A 23,478-nucleotide genomic window follows, 5' to 3' on the forward strand; every position below is an offset into this window, starting at 1 on the left:
TGCGTGCCAGTGTTGAACCCAGGGGAGTGGACCCCGGGTCCGGACACCCCTTCCCCTTGGCTCATGCCATGCCAATGTTATAAATATATTAACCGAAGAAAACCTTGGATTTTACGCTATAAATAATAATACTATATATTGACTTTACCATAATTTAATTGGCATAATGATAATGATTAATTGAAATACCAACATTGAAGATATCAATTTAAAAATGTAAACGATATGTATTCGTATATTAAATAATATAATTGTGTTTATCAAGCAATGAAATGTATTTAAAATCTATATACTCAAGAAAAGAACAGAAAAACGGTATAAAAATATATTTTTCTCCTGGACCCCCCCCCTCTCGAATAAATCCCTGGTTGCACCACTGATGCGTGCGTTCACGCGTGGAACGCGTACCGGAAGCTCAGGGGAAATTCGATTCGTATGCATCCGATGAATATTACCGGGGCTGATTTATGACGTGCGAAACGCGTTTTAAACGAAAAACCTACAAGCTAATCTAAAGGACATACGCAGTAATTGACATTTTTAGAGAGTAGATCGAAAATAGTGTTGTTAACACCAATACTCGAGTACATATAGTATAAATACGTCCAATAAATTTAAATGAATTATAAAAAACATAAAACAGTTCTATTTTTAAATTATTTTTAAACACTTCAAAACATTTACACGTATACATATTGACTGACATATTCTGAAAAAATTATGTTTAGGAATAAGTAGTAGTCATAAATTCTTGTAACGATAATAAAAATTAAAAAAAAATATTATTTATCTTATCTCATCGAATGAAATGAATTTCATTTTTATAATTTGTGAGGTATAACATTTTGCTTTTTCAATAAAATATTATGATATCGGTGACGCAACTTGAAGTGGAGTTTGAGGGTTGTAACCCCCTCCCAAATTTTTCTGAGATTTTTACAAATTCTACGTAGGAAAAAAAAAATGGTTTATCTTGAAGACGTGAAACGGCTGATTGATATGAAATATGAATATTATTCATATTATAATTGATAGCAATAATAACATGACAATATGAAACGTTTTGTAGCGTTCCGTTCAACTTTAAAACATCAATAATCTTACTACTACGATTTATCGATAGTCGATGGTATAGTACTTTTTTTTTGTGGTATCACAATATGAAATAGAAGTTAAACAGTTTAATTTGTAATTTAAATATTTTACTCGTAAAACTAATTTAATCTTACTTCCTTATCCCGTCCTAAACACCTGTAGAAAATGCTTATTGCTTCTAAATTCAATAATAAAACAATAATTAAATAAAAATAATAAACTAGGTCGTGAAAAATGAACATCTCGCACGATGGCGGTTGGGGGGGAGGGGTTGTGCTATTAATAATTTACTATGGAGATTGTTCGCACATAACCCTGTGCAAACGTGTGGTAGAATATTAACGAAGGAAGACCGTGTTTCGACCACTTAACGCCCCTGCCGCCCTGCGCGAGCCACTGATCTCACCCGCGCGTCTACGAACAAGACGGCAAGCGGCAAACGTTGAAAACCTCGCGATCTATCGAAATCCTAAACCTATCGTGAGCCTATTGAGCACGCCGATTGTACGACCGATACGGGATGCGCGTCATTGTTCGCCGTTATTGACGTCCGACAATGCCCGTACACGTTGCACATCTCACGAGATACGAAAACGACGATCGGACGCGGTGCCGGGCGTTTTGCAGAAAACCCTGGCTCTCTCTGCGAACACAATGACGTTCGCCCGGTACAAGTTCGTGCGGAACAACGTATGGGGTTGTGGTACCGGTGTACTAGCAGCAGTTCGGTCGCCGGCACCGAACCGAAGGGGGTTCCATATCCGTCGTCGTGATGAGCTACTCGTATCCGTTACTGTCGCGATGCACAAAGACGGTACGCGCCATACAATCGCCGTGACGTTGCGTAACAATAACAATAACAACATGTCCGTTGTAGATTAGGTCAGATAACGGGTCGGCCGCGGCGCGCGCGAAAGCTGTCAGACCCGCGGAGCAGCGGCAGCCGGTCCGGAGGAAACGGGTCGACAGCTCGGGACGGTGAACACCGGCGAAAAATAAAAATAATTATATGGTGACGCGCGTGTCCCCCACGAAACTGTTAAAACGTAGTAATAATGCAGAGACGAGTAGTTATCGTGCGCTCGGGAGATTTTACCGATCCACCGATCTGATTCTGAGCTACTCGCTCGTCTCCTGCGCCGCGTTTCCGACGTTTCCGATAGACGCGATCTGTCTCCTCGCGGCGGGAGCGCGACGAAAAGTTTCGTTCGAAAACCGGACGAAATGGCGTCGACGGGCGACCGGAACGTATCTGTAACGCGGTGAATCACCGCGTGTCGCATGACGTTGGTTTAACGTTTTAAACCGATGTAAAAATTCGAAGAAAACAATTGCATTTGATTTTCTTGTGTTTGAGATGTTCGACTGCCTTATTCACTGTCCGGAACACGATTGATTTGAACGTACCTAAACACTAAATAAATATATAGTTATACGCATAAATTTTAAAAAAAAAAAAAAAAGATAAGAAAAAAGTTTAATTTTCCTTCTCGTCTTTGACAACTAATTTGTTAACATCAAATTCGCTTATGTCTACAGAAAATATGTGATTTTAACTCCGATATTCATAATGCGTTTTAATTGTATTGTAATAATTATTCGCCGTACGAACTAAATAAACAAATAAATAGTATTAAAAATAGCGCACAATATAATACGGTCATTCGAAGGACTTCCAGAAAACAACAAAGACCTCAATTTCCTGGTGAATATCGATGAACGTGCATTGTCATTGTTGCGGTAAATGTAGGTACCATGTTCACGCGCACAAAACTTATGCGCCGAATCCTTGAAGATCGGTGTAAGCAAGTATAGGGTTCGTGCTCGCGCATAAACGCGATTTGACCAAACAGCTACGATTAATTATTGGATATATTAATATTTTACACGATCGTTAGCAATTTTATTGGATATTGATTCTGTTTCAACACTTTCTCCGGACCCATTCAAGATAAAATATGCTCGAGGGGGGAATGGATGTAATGCATTCTTGCGTTGAGAAAATCGAGGATAGCTTATCACACATCATGGTCGAGTCCTAAATCCTTGTCCTTTTGATATTTGATTATACGTATCGGTTGGCAACTCAGTTTTTATTTTTTACGATCACTTCAAAGCCTAACCGATTGGAAACTACAGTAGGGTCTCGATAATCCGAACAAGATTGGGGAGAGGGAACCTTCGGATTACCGATTTGTTCGGATTATCTATGGCTTAATAAGAACATTGATTTTATTGTAATTTAAATTATGTAATTTATTTTTATCTGTATTAATCATGTAAAAACTCGTAATTTAAAAAAAAAAATGTATACAAAAAATTATTATAATTATATATGTGTGTATGTACAGCCTGTTAATATAATATTTATTATGAAATATGAACCTTATTATTTAAGAAATATGCATATCTACTATTATTATGATACACATACATATGTATTAATATAGCGATGCGATATTTTACAAACTCGTACGGATTAGTCTGTGTTGGGATTATCGAGACCCAACTGTAATACGTTTCATCACATCTCTTAACCTCTTAAGATTTTTTTTTTTTTTTTTTTTAATTCAAACGAGTCTTTCTTTTCAGCGCAATACAAATCGAATTTTTTTTCTATATAGACTTGTACGTCAAAATTAATACTTTAATCGAATAAATGTGTACACATTAAGTAATCAATACATTTACGTTTATCTATTTACGAAAACAACGAACATTTTATACGGAAATGTATTTAAATTTTAAATGTTTATCAAATATACGTGCTCTTATATTATATATTATCTGCATTGTGGGTAACTACGCGTGTAAACTTGTATACGTTGAATTGGATCAGTATTTGAAATGAACACGATCGGGTAACGAGAAAGCGTTGAAGGCAAAGAAACTTTTATTTACCTAACTCAGTGTACACATATTCTGCACGGAGTTGTGATGAAACTCGACATTTTCACACCCCTACTCATTCAGGGCCCAGTTTTAATGACTCAGACGAACACACACAATCACATATATACATGTGTATATATTTATATGGATGTAGTATTTATATGTAACCGGAAAATATGCGAATCAGTCAGCAACGACATTGTTGGATTTAACGAAGAATTATCACGAGGGACGGAGTCTTTGGTGTAAATTACTGAAAATAGAAAGCAATGATGCTAAAATATCAGTAAATTTAATTATATTGAATCATTGAAAATGTTTTCATTCGAGTTCAGTCGTAATAGATTATCACTTATTTTAACGGTAGGTATTAATTAATCATCATTCATAATATATAACGCGTTGAACTGCACTGTGAGATTTGGAATCCTGAGTCATGACTAATAATGCTTGGTCCGCCTTTATACAGTTTATATTGTACAATCTAATGAAACTAAATCGAATTTAGCAATCAAACAAAAATTGATGACATAAAACCGATCGAGACCGTTCGAGATACACAGTCTGTTCGATAATCAGGGGTGTATGTTTATAACGTTGTCTAAAATAAAAATGAAACGTTGGTGCAATAACGAAATATTCATCAACGCCTTACATCACCAGGAATTGACGAAAATGATTTGGAAATAACAAATATTTCTATACTATCAAATTTTCTTGTAAATGTAAAAAAAAATTAAAAAAAAAAAATATTTTAATTTTGACTATCGTACTGTAATATGATACTATTTTTTTTTTAGACACAAATTTTCCTCGTTTGAACATAAACAGTAAGTACACCAGTTTCCTTCGTTCGTATAATACAAATTTATATCGTACGTTAATTCTCTTAGTTAACATAGTAAATAAACATTAGTACGCTTAATACGGAGTAATTTATACTCCGTAGGATATTATAAAGGTTCATATTTGGTGGCGTTGAGTGAAAAATGTAAACAACGAACATAATTTACTTTGAGCTGATTTGACTGGAATAAAACAGTAGTAAACAGTAATGTAAAACGTATAAACATTAATGTACAACGGTGATACCTACTGCATGTTATTATTTAATTGGTAGTCCTTTGGTTTTTATTTGATAAGTTTGATAAAATATTTATCTTGTGAGTGAATCTTGTTATTTTATATAATATCTGTCGAATTAACTCGGTTGAAAATCTTCTGGGAAATAATTGTAATCTTCTCCGTTTACGTGTATGGTTTTCAACTAAAATCGGTGTAAAGACATGTGCTGAAGATAATAATATAAATATGTGATTGAAAAATGATCATGTTCGTTTCATACGTTTTATCGGTCGTCAAAAACTGAGCACTCTAATAGATTTGATTAAAAAGAGCGCGAATCATTTTTAATTTGAAATATATTTTATAAATACTAAAATGTTAGTCGAGTTCAACATAATCATAAAAATCAAATCAACTAACATCACTATGAGTCATTCAGTCCGGATCAGTACTTTTTCTTCTTTTTCTGCAACCTTCCAATGGCTTACCGTTACCAAGCGCTCGTATTTCGACGGAAAACAGTATTCGGCTGACATTCGTTTAATAAGCAGTTGGAATATGATGCAACAAATCTTGTCATAAATACGGACCAGTATGAAATGCAATCAAATGTAATTTATAGTTAAAAAAAAAAAAATTAAATAAATACCTTTAAGTTTAAGTTAATATCGTTCTCGGCTTTTGGTCGTTAAACGAGTTTCGTTTTCAAAAACGAAACAAACGAAAACAATGTTGTCGAAAACGAACGTAAGTATTGTAAACGTAACAGCGGTCCTCGAGTTTCATTTTAAGACTTTTTTCAAAAATATTTCGCGCCCGTTCCCGTTCAGCCGGTAATAATCGATCCTGCCGTGCGCAGGTACAGTGTTGTTAGGGCCTGAATTTATATGCCTCGAGAACTTTGGAAATATACTCCTTATAATATGCTCTTGTTTTGTAGGCCCTATAAAAAAAATATGCAAAAAAACTAAACCATATGTCGAAAAATTTCTTTATAATCGGTAACAAATTTGTTTCGCTTACTATAGACGTAGTTGTACTGATTTTCGGCATTTTAAATGTAAATAAATAAAATCGAATAAAAATTACGTACACTCGGATCACGGCAAACACGACTAATGTATGATGTTGCGAAAACCTTCTCGATGTATCACTACTTGTCCCGTCAGGTTTTAGATAAGATAGAAAAACGAGTTCGTTAATTACAACAGCGACTACAAATATAACTATAAATACGTTATATTAATTAATTTAAACAAAATATTACAGATCATGCATTTAAAAATCGTATATACGCAATAAAAAATCGTAAACAACAGAAATGTACAGTGTATGTCAAAATATGGCAAAATATGCAAAAATATGCTAAATAAAACTTTGTACTTCGGATCTAGTGACTATAATTCAAACCTCTAGCTTACCTAGCTATTTTTTGGACTGTTTAGGAAAAAACATGCAAACGCATACAAATCTGGGATCTACTTAGGATATTCGCACCGACATCGGTGCGAAGATCGAAGCAAAATTCTCGCGCCAAAGTTCGTAGATACGATTTTAAAATCGTTTTAAAATTGTAACGACATTTTACGGTTCTGCGCTCCTTGTTTATGTTCCAACAACTGAGCGATGGTTAACACTAGGAGTTACGATTTTAGACGTGTAACTGAAATGTAACTACGTGTACACCAAGTACGTGTGTCTTAATTAAAATTACGTTTTCTTAATATATGATTAAATAAAACCTTAGGTCGGAGTATTATTATATTTGTAAAGTAGGACCAGTTTTGAATAAAAAATTCATCGTCAGGTGTATACAAAGTCAATAAAATCGTGACTCAAAAACTAACTTCAGATATTTGTTAAACAATATTACACTTCATAATATATTAGTATTTATAATTACGCATGCTTTTCGTATACTCATCATTATCAATAATAAACAATAATAATATTGTGTAATAATAATTTAAAAAAAAATAAGTTCAGAAATAAATATGATGGGTACTTATTAATATTTAATATTAATTAGTTTAACGATAGATAAATATGGAAATAATAAACGAGTAATTTTAATATATATTTTAACGCAAAGTAGCTTACGAATACACGTGTAAATTTATGAATTGAATTTCATCGTCAGTCTTTCGATAAGAATTGCCGATGCAACTAAAATGTGGAATAAGAGAACAATTTTAGTAGGCGCATGCACGTACCGATTAAAAAAAAAAAAAAGAAATATGTACTTTGCTATTTTCGTAACTGTTATAAATATATTACAAAATACGCAACTGTTATGAGCAATATAAAACGGTGGGCCGGTGTTCGTCGACCAGTTTTTGTTAATAAAAAAAAACACCAAGAGAGTTTACGGTATTAATCAAGTGTATTCTGTATCTAATAATTTAATTATAAACAAGCGATTATGTTTAAGGCCGGTTAGTTATCCAAAATCTTATCCTCCCGCACGGTATACGTCTACTCGCTGGCGAATGAAATGATTGGAGTCTCGTGCCTCAGAAAAAAAAAACAAAGTACAGCGTGAAATTCTAAAGATACGAATACAATAAGCGTGTGACGAAAAAATTGCACGAATTACACTTGCAATAACGTGTACGTAATAGGGACCGCTAGTGTATAGACACCACTCATCGTCTACAAGGGATAATAACGAAATGGGCGATTGTAAATTCCGCCCGGAAAAAATATCCAAGTAAAAAAGGTACTTGTAAATTCCGCCCGAAAAAATATGCAGGTACAAAAATAAATTTGTGAATTCCGTCCGAAAAAATAAATATTTTTAAACTAAGCGTTCTGTGACTGTAATGTTAGAACGAACACAGAACAATCGTATCTCAGACGATAACCGTCAACACGTCATATTTTATCAGCTTTACCACATATTATGGATCTAATAATTGGAAATATCAGATAGAAATATTAAAAATTGCGTTCCAATAATATGAAAATGATATTTTTACCCGTCTTTATTGTTGTAATTATAAATATTTTTACGATTTTTAACAATTTTATATGATATATACACTATACATGACTTATAATATGTGCTAAATATTGACGTGATATATAAAATATATATTTATTTAAATACCTACTTATAAATTATAATGATTAATCTATGTCAGTAATAATATGAATAATAAGACACATTCAGAAATTTGTTTATTAACAGTAAGTAATAAATTTATTCTTTATAAACCTATTGGCTATTATACCTATACGGTTTTGATCGAAAAATACAAATAAAAGTAACTTTAAACTTTTAAACTTCATTAAGTAATAAGAACTTAAGATGAATGTAATTAAGAACTTTTTCGGGCGGAATTTACATGCGCCCAATAAAATATATAGAAGTAGCCGTCAAACAACGAACGAGGAGACGTTGATCTCGGAAGTGGATTTAGATCAACCGTTTCTCCTTTAATCGCTTACAACTAAGGTCCGGTTTTTCAATCACATTTACTCGTCAAATAACTTGAGTTATCTGACAGATAAGAAAAAATTGAAAAATTTCAGTTTTTCAATGTCGGGATAAACCTTATTCGATGTATATTGTTACGGATAAGTTATCCGTTACTTTTTGTATCAAATAAATCTTATTCGACGGATAATCAACAGCTGATAACATAAAAATGGTTAGTTATCATAATGTATCATGTTACTTTAAATATTTAAATACATATGTGAATATATACACAATTTCAATTTCAATATACATGGATTTATATGAAGAGGATGGTGATTATGAAACAATTCTATATTTGAACTGTTGACGTGTCTGTACTCTGTACACGAAAGAATAAATCATATGCTGGCGTGGGATGACCATGACTTTAGGATAAGATTCAGAGTTGGAAAAAATGTTGTTCGTAATTTATTAGTTAACACTTTATTTTCTAATACGTGACGGTTTTGTAGAGCATTTTTCAACAAAAGTTCTTTTTCATAAAATGTGAAATTTGTTGATCTTTGTTTTTTGGATATGTTTTTTTGAGACGTGTTGAAAAAAGAAGTGAATATAACTTATATCGAGCGAGAGTCAACACTCGACACGCAACCCAATTAACAGTTATTGATTAGTAATTACATACAGTATTACTATAAATAATGTGTCAACATCACCGAACGATTCCTTATCAATTTCATCATTGACCAATCGTAATCAAACAGACGCGTGTAACTTGTTCCATAATGAACAGTAACTACCTTCTGTTGGTATAATTTTACTGCCGACAACTTTATCCGGTCAGATAGCTATCCGGGGAATAAAATTACAACGAAAAACCGGAATCACTTTGTTTGAAAGATTATAAGATAAATTTATCCGACGGATACGTATCTAGCGAATAACAGGACGAATGAAAAACCCCGGGCCTTATTCGACTTTACGCGTTTGGAACAAACTATTTGTCCGGGAATCACGCGCCGATGTGTATAATACGCGGTGTTTTTAATGCGTTTCGGGTCCGATAAGTTAATTCGTTGTATTCCATGTTATCATCGTCGACGATGCAGAAAATGTAGATAAAAAAAAAAAAAAAATTTCAACATCGCGTACCGCGTAGAAACAGTTATGATTACTTTACGGTTTTCAATACATTTTCTTTTGACACGAATAACAGTGAGTCGGTCTGTTGTGTGCCGCATTTCGGCGTCCAATAAACGCGTGCGTGATGTAAACAGGTGTTTTCGGTTTCGTAGGAAATCCATGGTTCACAAACACGTCGTAACGTGGTTCTTTTACTTTCCGGGCACAGGTTCATATACACGCCGCCGTACCTGCAACACAGCGGTTTATTGGATTATCTACGCATAACTCCTCAGAGCCGGCCGCGTCTTAGCCTTTCCAATATTATTTTTAATAACAATTGTAAGCCCTCTTACCTTGGACTCGGTTCGTAAGGACGTCATGAATACGCGTTCTTCATGGCTTTGAGAGGTTCTATTAGAAAGTTTGATGTTACAGCGTGGGCATCAATCCGATCAGTCGCAGCCTGTACTTTTTCGAGCTCCGTCCCTGCATCGTTACACCGCACGGGCAACGGACGTATAATCACCAAAGAAAAAACACGGTTTGTTCATTCGAATATTGTTACGAATAATGTATGTGAGCGTGTAACGGTTTATTTTTCGCGTTTCCAACAGGTTAGGTTACGAGAGGTTACGTAAGTCACGAGACGTTATACCGGTCGGCTCGCAGACCCTGTTCGTCGTCTAAATCCCGTTTTCCTCGGACGGTTCCGTACGAGAAACGCATCGACCGATTTGGTCGTAGGGTTGTTTTGCTCTGCATCAGATACGCATTGAAGTCGACGCGCGTGGACGACACGTGGAGTAAAAAAAAAAAAAAAATAATAAAAAATTCGGCCAACGTTAACGCCGACCGAAACGTTATTTAGCAATTTAGGATTTGTCACGTATCTAACGGTATTCGATTCGCGGAGGGTTAGGAGAAATAAATCTCCCCGGATGGAAAAAAAAATCGAATAACGTGCCCGAGTGAAGCTATATGTAAACGCACGCGTACCCGTCGATACTGTATAGCTTTATTTTGGGGAACTCGGATTTATATCCTTATGATATACAACACGAGTTCTTATCGTTGCGGATATCTTCAACAGGATAACACTGTTGGGGAATGAATATATGTATCCGTAACGTTTCATCGTTCCTTTGTTATGATGCTTCTAAGTCATAGGATAAGCGTATTTATAAAAAAAAAAAAAAAAAAAATAACAAAACCTAGATAGATTTCTGTGTTAGGTTAACTCCTCTTTCGCACATTTTTTATTTGCACTATTACTTTATCAAAGTAATTAATTGTAGTTACTTTTAACATTTTCAATAAAAAACAAAAACAAAAAAATATAAAACGAAAATCGAAAATTACACTTTATGTTTCACATTATTCCAAACATTTGTTTAAAATAAAAATTGATTTGTTTTCATAATGCTTGATACTGATTTGATTTCTGATGATTTAATATTGATTTTCTTCCACGTTTTCTATAATTGGTGTTTTTATACTTATTTGAATAACTTAACTGTTTCCGTTTTAAACGGGACGTACGCTATCTTACCATCTACCCGTAACTATTTAACAGTCGACTTTGTAAGTAAATTAAAATAATGTTATTCTTTTAATACGACCTTTTAACTTGACTGATTACAAAAGCTCCAATATTTTTATCGGTAAAACTACTAGTTTGATGTCACTGCATATAATGTACCTACAGTAAGTTCTCGTTTAACGTTGAGATTAAGTTCTTGGAAAACACAACGTCAACTGGAAAAACGTGAAACGATACACCTTTTATATACACTTTATTAAAATGTGCTTATGCCAATAAATAAAAATGTATTATAATCGCATGATTCAAATATTTTATTTATACATTATGAATTGTTTGTATTAAATTGTGTTAAATTACATATTATATTAAAATTAACGAAAAATTATAATTGGATTAACGTATTTATTTAAAATTAATTTCTTAAAATATGAGTCTAGTGTTGACCGTTTTTCTGCATTTTTCTTATCATAATACAATTCTCGGTAACATGTTAAGATTTTCAAAACATTTCTCTCGATCTGCAAAAATCATTCATGATTTGAATGTTCATCGTTTATAATTTGAAGACCTTCTTTAATCAATTAGAAAGATTTTAGATAACTATTTAACCGTAAATATTTTTTGCATTTGGTCTTTCACTTTCTTCCTTTTGAACTTTGTCGTAACGTTGGTTTCGATTTAATCATAGTAAATGTTCATTACTTAGTTATTCCTTATAAGAAGAAATCACTTCTTTGAAATCTTCTTCTTCCAGCTCGGGAAATTTATTTGTCGAAATTATTAAATCACCAAAGTATATATAAATATAACAACGATTTGATGAGCACAACGTATTATAAACGACGTTGTACTGAAACCGTTGCAGTGTTAAACGAAACACAAGGACTTATACTTTTGCCACGTAATAACAAAACAACTTTGAACGAGAACTTACCATAAATCACTGTGCATGTGTCTTTTTATTTTGAAAATAAATGATTAATTAACGCAGTAGATGAAAATAATCTAACAAATTTAATTTTTCTACAAAACGAATAAGTATATCTGTGAATATGCGGATGAATAGAATTCATTTTCTGTACGTATAGCATACTATTTGAGATGTGACGTTTTTATTCTTAGCATCAATTGGAAGCTCATTAAATGGTTTATGTGAAGCCATATACAAACAGGATTAAAAAAAAAAAAAAAAAAAAAATTAAGGCGATTTCCATCTTTATTATTGTCATTTTTCAAAAGATACTAAACATAAAAGAAATATCATGCTTAAATATATATATATATCTAAAATATAGAAAAAAATAACTTTTTTTTTCCTTGCCGAAATACCTTTTAAATATGATTTTCGATTCTTAAGTAGGATCAGAAATATTTAAGCAGCATCACCTCTGAAGACATAAAGGTTATTATTTTTTTATATATAAAAGAAAAAGTAAAACATTATTATTTGATTGATTAATTAATACAAATAAATATTAATTTTAGATACTTCTGAGAATTAAAATTTAAATGTACAATATGGAATTTAAATCTCACAGTTTTTATGAAAATTACTAATTTATAGTAAAGTGAATGCAACAGTCAATATAATAATAAGTTATACAATTAAACCGATAGCAAAAAATAATATTTTTTTACAATAATATATTGCGGAACATACAGCATAAAAATCTGTAAATTATGCACAAATGCATTTACCATAACTAAATGTAAAAAAAAACAGTAAGCGATACTTGTGCAATTCGAAACTGTGCATGTACTTCAATTACATATTATTTCTTAAACTGAGTCATAACGTTTATATTCAACACGATAAGGATAAAACGATAATATTAAATTACGTTATTGTTAACAGGAGACATTGGTTTGAAACAATTTTAAGCATAAAAAGTTACTTAGGTTGAAAGTTTCGCATACACCACGATATCTATTGAATGATATTCGATGAATCTTGTTCAAATAAAATCGCGTGAAAATAAAAAAAAATAAATGCAAACGAGGATTCAGTAGAACTGCGCCCTCGCGTCAAACTTTGTTCCAGTACCCGGACTAAGCGGACGTGCAAGGGGTGAATGCACCATGACTACAAACTCTAAGGGACCTCTAAAACCGAAATTTAAAATTTAAATTTTCTGTTTCGTCATTTTGTTTATTCGTGCACTTATTTTTATTTTTTTATATTTATCCATTGTGTTTCAATCAACAACTTTTAACAGTGAATTTATAAATCGAAATGTCTAAAAATATATTTTATATCAGTGCACAAGAAAGATAAAAGAAATTACTTTTACAAAAAAAAAAAAAAAAATGTGTTTTTTTAAGGGATCTCTTATTGGTATTTGCGCCCCGGTACACTGAGACTTACATCCGGTACTGATTTCTTCACGCTCCTTGCGTGGGTGACAATACCGCTGGCTACAAATATTTTACCCACGTGGTCTTATCGTTTGAAAGCAACACGTGAGTTTTGTATACAAATTACAGCGCAAAATAAAGAAAACGATGATCGACGACGTTCGACTTGGACAGTAAAAAATAATGAAACGCAAATCAAGATGCATTAACCTCCGAATACGATATTGGGTACAAACTCTTTGGAAATTTGTTCACTAAATAACATTTTTTTTTTTTTTTTTATCAAGTTGTCAGTCCACGTGAACGTGGTTGACACGAAACGATAAGAGAAATAAATTGTTTTTCTGAGCGAACCTTTAGATAAACCGTGGAAAAGTAAAAGACAATGTTATAAAAAAAAAAAAAAAACCAGAATTACGAATGAAATTTAATGGTCGAACAACATTTGAATAATTATCAATTACAATATTGTATACCTAGTAAATTATCTTTAATCGTTCGCGGTATTATATCATTTTTATGAGTTCGAATTTCGGACACCGGTAACTAAACGAGGAATGCATTCTATACTCGTTATTATATTCGAAGTGCGAGGGAAAAAAAATCAAAATCGAAACGGTTACATCGGAAAATTGTCTGGCGCGCGCAAACAGACAACTCGTGAGCGAACCTAATAATATTGTTTGTTTAGTTCTAGACTGTTGTTACGCTAAAATCCTCTGTTCGGTTAATTTTGTTTTAATCGTGTTATAATTATTACTATGATTAGAGCCGTTACGTTACGACAAACGAACAAGCTCAAACTAATTTACTAATTGTATTAAACGCGTTTCAAATTATTTCTGCATAATATAGTGCGAAAGTTTGACTAGGACTTAACCACACCACTGCGGCATATTAGTATTTCCGGCGTGTTAGATTTATATGTCTCTAACTGTGCAATATGTTCAAACACATGATTACACGTGATTTAAATAACGGCACAGTTCTACTTCTAATAACGGTTGTGGCGCATCGATCATTCGATAAAACCAATTATTTTGAACATTTCATTAATTTGTTTTTTTATTTTTTTTTATTTTGATCCCAATCTTTCGACATTGGTTCCCGTGACTGTAATGATTCGTCGTACTACACATAATACGACTGAAAGTTAGTTTGCTTGCATCGTCAGCGCCTTGAACAGTTCATGTGTTTTAATTCTTATCCTTGTCTTCGATTTTTTGATGGATCACGTGTCATGTCACGATAACTGAATGTTGCGGTAGTGGTTACGAAAAAAGTTCATGGACAATAATAAGTTTTCGGCTTTCGCCTGTACTCAGTCGAGAAAAAGTTATGAATAAATTGAAAACAGTTAAGGAATTGCTTGTTTTTCAATAAACCTTCTTACACTTTCATTTATGTCCTTAAGGCCTTACCCATGCACGATAGCTTCTCGAAATGTTAATTATTTATAGTATAACTTTTGACGGTGCCGAATACACACTGTACGTCCGATACAGGTTTCAGTGTAATCCAGAGTTCGTCTGATTCCGGTTTCGTTGTACGAATCAATTAATACATTTTTGTACAAAGGTAAAAATGTAAATTGAAAATGTAGATCATATAGATAGATTTTATATTGAAGGAGATGTAAATATTTCAATCGGTTAAATTTGTATTATATTTAAATTTTTTCCGTAAATGTGTTTCTTTCACGTTTTAATGTCCTCCTCCTCGCCGAATTCCTATAGTCGTTATGTATAATTTTCAGTGGACGATTTCGTGTTAGGCAGCCTTCGCGTTATGGATAAGGTACATTGTTATACTTGCATACAACGTCACGTATTTTATCTACACTGTTGGATAATAACGCGTACAGTAAAAAATAATTTTTGTAATATTTATTTTTTTTTTGTTTTAGTTTTTCGAAACCGATACCATAGTAAGACATTTACGATTGCAGTGGATTCCACTAAACGTGAACACATTGTGACCATTTGATCACATTAAGCGGTTAGCTATATAAACTTAGTTAAAAAAAAAAAAAGAACCATAACTATTAGTATCGAAAAGTTTTTATTTTGCACGCTTTAACCATAAAATCAGAAGAAAAAAAATGTTAAATTCAATTAATAGACAAACCAATACAGAAAATAATAACGAATAATATAACTTCGGGACGTATAATTTTTCAGCGATTTCACGTTGTTAATCGCCTGGAGGATGATATTTCAGTTCGTCCGAAAACGCGATTTTTTTTTCCTCGATGAAAACGTCAAAAACGTTCACGATCGCGTTGAAATTTACGGTAAAACTGAAATGATCGTTGTCGAGTTAGGGAAAAAAGTTACAAGTTTATCGCATTATTATTTTTTTTTCCCCGTATTGCTCTCGACCACACTCATATATTATACACACTATACGTTCAATTAGACTCGCAACAAAACCTCGTTTAGTTTTAACAGTTTTCGATTCTCATTACTTTTGATTAACACTGTCTCATGGATTGCCCGACGAAACCCAACTGTATTTTTTGTAAAACAAACGCTATGATAAAATAAATATTATGCGGTTCTGATCTTTAAAGCTCGTTAGTACGCATTGGGTTCGGGACCATTCCGTCCATATTAACCGGTGCCCGCGTTGGGCGGAATCCGCTGTATTCCAAACCGGCCGTATGTAAACCGCGACAAAATCAATCGTTTTCCAAAAATCGATGCGTGAACTGCGACAAGAAAAATGTTAACATTATACAATCTGCGAAAATTGATTTCGTATTCCTAATATATAGTATGTAACATGTACTTATGTTTACCCGTATATCGTTTAATTAATTACGACGCGTCTTGCGTACGTGTTCCCGTGTTACATTACCACTTATTTTTGATTCATTTTTAAATTCGAATTTAAAACTGTTTGACGCGATCAATTGTTTGCCGTTGTGGCTAAACGTTGTTGTAAATTCCATCGCGTCGAATTAAACTTTAAACTACTTCTGCTGACGTCCAACACCATAGTAAGTAACACCATACTAACTAGTATTATCAAAAGTAAAGGAACTGATGTCCATTATGTTCGTTAACACTTAAAAGTACGTTCGATATTTACATTACCATTTCGTAAGCAAAATACGCAACATAATTGATTAAACGATACACGTGTATGTACGTACGAACTTATTGCATACTGTATAGTGTATAGAATTCATTGCCGCGGCTTGTACAACTTATCTAATCGGTTTTAATGTTACATTTTTTCTTGTCGCGGTTTACACATCGACTCTCGGGTAAAGTTTAACCTGGAAAAAGGTTAATTCCACCGCAGTTTCCCTTCCAAAAAACGTCTTTGGCGACGAACACGTGTAGCGTACGTCAGCAATAGGAAAGATTTTTCCGTCGGCGACATCCTCGGGCGCGGTTCGGCAACGCATCTGCCGAGTATGACCGGTCACCTATACCGACGCAACCGGGGGGCGCGACTTCGGACGTAATCGTAATCGTCGATCCTTCCGTTGCGCACCTCGCTCGTACCTCGGGATTAATCAATCGATAACGGTTTTTTGCGGACGGGACGGTTTTTCCGTCACTCGGGTGGTCGGCGCCTTATCGTCGTTCAAATCGTCGCGGCCCTGCGCGTATTGTACCCGTCCGTCCGATACCTTTCTCGTCCTTTCGCGCCCGCGAACCGTAACGGTTTACGTTTGGAAATCCGACGGGCAGGATCATTGCCGTAGCGGACGTGCCGTCGGTTCCAGCACGCAGTCTGGACCGTAGAGAATCCCCAGTTGTCCGGTGTGCGACTCGGCAATCGCGTCCAGAAAATCCGAATCGTCGGACGCAATCGCAGCGAAAGGTTTTACTAAGGTCTTACGCGGCTAACGAACACTTTGTTACGATACAGGTCTTATTCTAACGGGCAGTACGCCCCAAATCGGGTAGTAAGAAAAAACAAAAGGGCGGTTGACCATACGAATATGGGCACCGTACGAAAATATAATTTTCCTTACAGAATGATTGAATTTCTACCGAGTATTTGAAATTCGTGTGATTTATAAACCCAACCTAGTACCTAATAGTTAATAATTGTGTGAGTTTACAATGTTCGCTACTTCTACGATTGATTAATCGATGAAATTTAAATTTAAATAATGGTATGCGTATAGTGGAAAAGGTCCGTATTTTTTTAATATTTTACCACGCGATGGTCAAAATTCTAAAATATCAATATACAATTTATTTGGGTAAGTATTATAATCCGAATAAATTTCATAAAACAAACTTTTCATTGTGTTCGGGCAGAATGTAAAAATCCTTAGAATAAGCCCTGGTTAGGTAAATGATAACTTTTGTGCTTAACACGACCGATGATTACTCACCAGACCACCCGCCCCACTGGAAACGGACACGAACGAGTTGTCCGCAAGCTCGTATTACTCTTTAGATCGACATTTATTTTCCGTAACATTCGTTTTCAAATCCGAGAAACTCGTCGAACCCGTCCGCAACTATTTTACAACGCGTTTCGATCGAACCACGTGAAATACCACCGCGGTCCGACCAGTTTCCTTCGACCGTTTTCAGAGTAGCAAATGCTAATAGGATTTTCTCTCTTTTATGTTGAAATCAACCAAAAATAAAATTTCAACAATACAGAATTTTTTATCCCATTGTCGTGTGTTATATTTTTATCGACTATCGTTAATTCGTCCAAAACATTTACACATTTAAACCCAGCATCACAACCCCACCCATCCATATCATTTTCACCATGTCGCCTGGGCGTCATAAAAACACTTCCACCACGCTACTACCCGTTGTAATGCATACCGGACGAGAAACCGCGTGCGCGCGCGCGCGCGCGTGTGTGTGTGTACGTGTCTAAGGAATCGTTGGTAGAAACATTTTTTTCGATCATAATAGTGTATGTCGTGGGACGAAATTGTACCTGTACGATCTGTGAGTGTCGCCCGACAGACGTCTACGATCGAACCACCCCTGAAGTATCACGTGTTCGGCGTCACCGCGGTCCGTCCAGTTTCCATCGATTGTGAACCGTTGTAACGCACACCGGATGAGAAACCGTTTCGTATACACATATACTGTGTGGATAAAATGGATTATGATTGTGTACGTGCCTGAGGATTCGGTGGTAGAAACATTGTTCCGGTCGTAATAGTGAGTGGACGGGACCTATATTATACCTGTACGATCTGTGAACGTCGCCCGACAGACGTCTGTTCATCCGTTGTGTGTCCGAGACGACTTCTGGGAAGTATCAATTGTTGCGGGCATTGATCAAAAAAAAAAAAAAAAAAATTCGATTTTCAACCACGCCCCGTCTCGATACGTTTTGTCGACCGATCGGCAAATGTATAGAACGTAAAAACTCCTCTGCGGGTCGTTACCAGGGCAGGTACGATCGGTATTATGTGGTCACCGCGCGCGAAGGTGCGCCCAACGTGCAATGGTACATAGTGGTATGGTACGGTCGTCGTGCGCGTCAAGTTGGTTTGCTGGGCACAAAACGTGGGCCACCGGACGTTTCCGAGAACCGGACAATAAACGGTTTTCGGTTGACCGGACGAACAAACGTAACCGTCGAAACGACGACGAGTCGCACGTTCGTCAATATCCTATTGTAATACGTTACCGTACGAAATGCACCCGTAAAAAAATTTAATAGTATGCGCTACTTTGGAAACACAACGCGTGTATAATAGACGATAGTCCGTTTCGAAAAACCCCAACCCCCTGTCGCGACGTGTATTATTATTATTATTATTTTTTCATAGATATTTTAAAATACGCGAACAATAATACGTACGATTGTATACACATTTCAATATCGTAAGGAACATGTAGACTTCACGAACTTTTAACGGACTGCGAATAGAAGAAAAAAAAACCACCCAAGTGTGACTGTGAAAACCGTTCGTCAGTTATTTTCTACGATAGTATTCCGCTGCAAAAACATAGATCGTGCTGCGTCTTAAATGGACGGTCTGATTTTATTTGTGAAACGGTAAAAATTTTAAATCAAAACATCGAAATGTAGATTACCGGTTTCGTGTTATAAGTCCCTCGTGTAAGTCTGTGTTGGTACGATAGTAATAAAATTCGATTTGGAATAATTATTTCGAAACGATGACGATGTTTCCGCGTACACAAATCTTAGAGAAACACGAGCAACACGAAACATTGTGAAAATCTTTAAGATACAACGGCGTGGAAAAAAGTAACTGTCATAGTATGAAATGAGAATCGCCTTCGCGTGGTAATTTATTGTAATTGTAAACAGTAGACTCTCGGTAATCCGGCCGTTCGATAATCCGGTACGTCCAGTAATCCGACAGTATTTTATCTTAAAATGTTGTCTTAAAAGCATCGTTTGAAATAAAAAACAAAAGCAAATTGATCAGTTTTTTTTTTTTTTTAAACCTGTACCGTAAAAAGATTAAGTCACAGTATTTCATAAATCAGTACGTATGTATGTGTTATTTATAGGTTTTTAATAAATTTAATTAAGGTTTTACGATAAGTAAAAATGCGTTTTTATGTGAATCTCCATCAATCGGCGGCGTTTCCGTTAATGCGACAGTTCTCTGGTCTGATGTTTATCGGATTATCGAAAGTCTGCTGCAGTTCTTGACAAATAAAAATATAGAAAAGAAAAAAAAACACGAGCACAATCGATCATTTTTAGATTTTGGCTACCCGAAATTTTCGAACACCTCTTATTCGTTGCTTACAAACTATCAGCCCGGTTCGGTTTACATAAAATATATAAATAGGTATGTAATCCGAACCGAGTCAACAATAATGACCTCCCACGCGGGTACCGGGTTTCCTTACCGTCTTTTGAAAATTAAATCTGACCGGTAAATGTGACCGCGTGTCTAGATATTTAAAAAAAAATTTAATTTTCAAAGCGATATTTATATAGTGTTACGGGGTCGGGACAGCAATAACAGAAAAAAGTTTGAAAAAAAGAAGGATATTTTAAAATATAAAACGGAAGAATTAGAAACTAAAAAAAAAAAAAACTCAGATTTAATTAGTGAGGTAACTATGGTTCAATTTTTTACCTGCTTCAATATAGACCTATGATTAATAATTAATAAATAAAGTTTTAATAAAAAAAAGTGACCATATGTAGAAAGTCATTAATAAATTAAGTTTTAATTTAAAAATGATTAAAAAAAAAAATAATCAATAATATTAATCATACCAATATTGTATCAGTAATATCTATCAGAACTGCTGCAGAGTAGGCACACGATGTCGGTTAAACGCGACAAAGTAAATTTATTTTTAGGACGACACCAAGGGTGCGCTGTTAATATAAGGGTATATGTACATAAAATATTCTTAGATCCATTGCAGTTCATATTGAGATGATCGCACGACGATCATTGTGGTACGACGACGACTGAATTTTTAATTTTTCTTCTCTCCTTTTTTTTTTTTTTTTTCATTTCTTATGAGATGTTCGTATTATACTGATAAAGGATTCGCTAATATCGTATTATACTGTACCCGTTACACAATTGTTCAAGTCACGTGGTGCCAATGAAAATACGTGTTTTAGTGTACTAATACGAAGTGCGTTGTAATTGTATTTCTTTCCAACGCCGTTCTTAAGTTATAATATCTGTTGCTCAAACGTTAACACAACAAATGAATACGTGGTAAAAAATTTAAAACGAAAAACTACATTTATGTTTGTTCGCGTTGCGTATAACGCGTGATTCGTATGTGCGCGCGCGTGTTAGAGTAACGCATGCAAGTGAGTATGCGCGTAACAAAATACCGCCTACGGATCGCTAATAAATAGGTACTAATATGGTTCGGTGAATTCTGCAGATTTAGATATCTATTAGTGGCGGTACGATGCGGTGTTTATAAATTTCACGAGGTCATTGCCTCACGACCGATTGGCCGACGGTACAACTTGAGCCTCAGCTCTGTACAGAATTCCCGGGTCTGACGGGCGGCGAATCGACCAAAGGTGTCATGATTGAGATGAGATTGGAATTGACGAGGTTATGTGTGCGTAAAAGTGGCGGTGGCCGAACACAGGAGCTACCGTACGTTTTTCGTAACTCGGCGGAAGAAAATTTTCACCGCTGATTAACGTTTGTCGTGAAACGTTATCAGGCGACGTTTGATGTCTCGAAATCGAACCGAAAACATTAAGGTTTTATTTACGTACCAGCGCTCGGATCGGAGTGTTTCAACACGCATTTTCCAAGCGGACCGCGTGCATGGTCCGTGCACGATCACGACTACACCCCGTCGGAAACCCTACGTCTCGTCACTCGAACATTTCCGTGGTTGCTGCGTGACCGATGTCATTTCGTTCGGAAACAATATCTAGAAATCGTTTCCGAACCGAAATTTATATTCTGCGATTAGCCGCGCGGGACGAAAGCGGTTAAGGAGCGTGAACATGATATGATATTGCCATAACGGGTTCGGTTCAGTTAAGTCACCCGAAATTAATTAAGTTTCTCGAAAAACAAACACTGGGCTCTTCTTTTTATTTTCCAAATGCAAATAAAAAAAAAAAAAAAAAAAATGAAGCAAAACAAATGTTAAACAAACCTTGTCGCTGGTCCATTCGATTCGGATCCCCGCAAATGTATATACATATATTTTTTTCGAACAAATGACGGAAAATCCTTTAATCGTTTACTGCGAGCTATGTTTCTTATTCTGCAGCGGAGAAAAATAAGAAGTTTTTAACATTATTCCCGAACAAACGTCTGTCGCATCTATGTGTGTGTGTGTGTGTGTGTGTGTACATACGAAATTCCACTAAATAAATCTTGGATTATGTTTTTAAATTGCATTACTGGTAACCACCATTACCCCCTCATAGCACCTCAGTACTAATTTTTATTTATTAAATCTCTTAGAATTAAAAATACATAGAGAAGTAAGAGAAGAGCGGAAAAAAAGAAAAAAATACATGTGAAAAAAAAAATTTAATTAAATCGGCTCTCAATTCTTAGCGGCCCTTTTGAATTTGTAAACGACCCTCTATTTTCATTTATTTATATATATATATTTTTTTTTAACATTCATTGAACAGTTACAACAGTAAAATAGGGAGACGCGGGATATGGAGTAGCAGCAAAGGGTTTTCGCGAAATAATTAAACCAAAATTCTCGTTAAAATAGATTCGGTGTAATTGGATATACATATAGGATTTTAAAATAAATTAATAATAGGACGATTATTTTATTATGTAAACTAGTAGAACAAAAAAAAAATTTACATATCAATAAATAAAAATACAAAAAAAAAAACGTTTTATAACTATAACGCTTAATTGTTACCAACAAAACCCTAAATATCTATTCAAAACACTTTTTTATCATAATAATTATAATAATTTAATAAATATATATACAATAAATTATTGTATAATACACGTTAATCATACATAAATAATCGAATTTGAATTTATAAATTAGAAAAAAAAATTACCGTACATTGAACATAAATCTTTGGTTTCGATGATGTTATAATAGATAACTTTAACTGCCAATTATGAATTTCGGACGGTTCGTTCGTCCCGTAGCCTTAAACGCGTTTAGCGTTGAGTATACATACTCGTATATATATATATATATATATATATATATATATACAGCGTTTAAATATATATTAACATATATTTAATGTCCAAGCGTATACCACGAAGGCGATTCGTTAAAAAAATTAAACATAAACAAAAAAAAAAAACCAACGATAACAAACTAGAAAAAAAAAAAAATACATAAACAAACCAACAAAAACCGTAAGCGAGAGATCATATTGGTCCGATCTACAGAATGTCATTGTGTCTGAAGATTCAGCGTAGTAAAAATTAATAGTTTAATATCTTAAACTAAAATGAAGAACGAAAATAAAGCGCGCTATATATATTTACCTTCCGGTAAAAATTAGTAAACATATTATAATAGGTGTCTACTGAACACCGTACATT

The 23,478-nt window shown here is 34.4% G+C and overlaps 1 long non-coding RNA gene across 1 annotated transcript; it reads right to left on the reverse strand.

Moving 5' to 3' along the window:
- Positions 1 to 5,478: 5,478 nt before the first annotated feature.
- On the reverse strand, positions 5,479 to 6,222 carry LOC112690494. Its single transcript, XR_003149219.1, has 3 exons — positions 6,076 to 6,222; positions 5,702 to 5,995; positions 5,479 to 5,624 (listed from the first exon to the last, which is right to left on the reverse strand). It is a non-coding gene; the product is annotated as an uncharacterized LOC112690494 (long non-coding RNA).
- Between the last annotated feature and the right edge of the window lie 17,256 nt (positions 6,223 to 23,478).

This window comes from Sipha flava, unplaced genomic scaffold (genome assembly GCF_003268045.1).
Source record: "Sipha flava isolate LNK unplaced genomic scaffold, YSA_version1 50771_pilon_pilon, whole genome shotgun sequence".
Classification (NCBI taxonomy): Eukaryota; Metazoa; Arthropoda; class Insecta; order Hemiptera; family Aphididae; genus Sipha; species Sipha flava.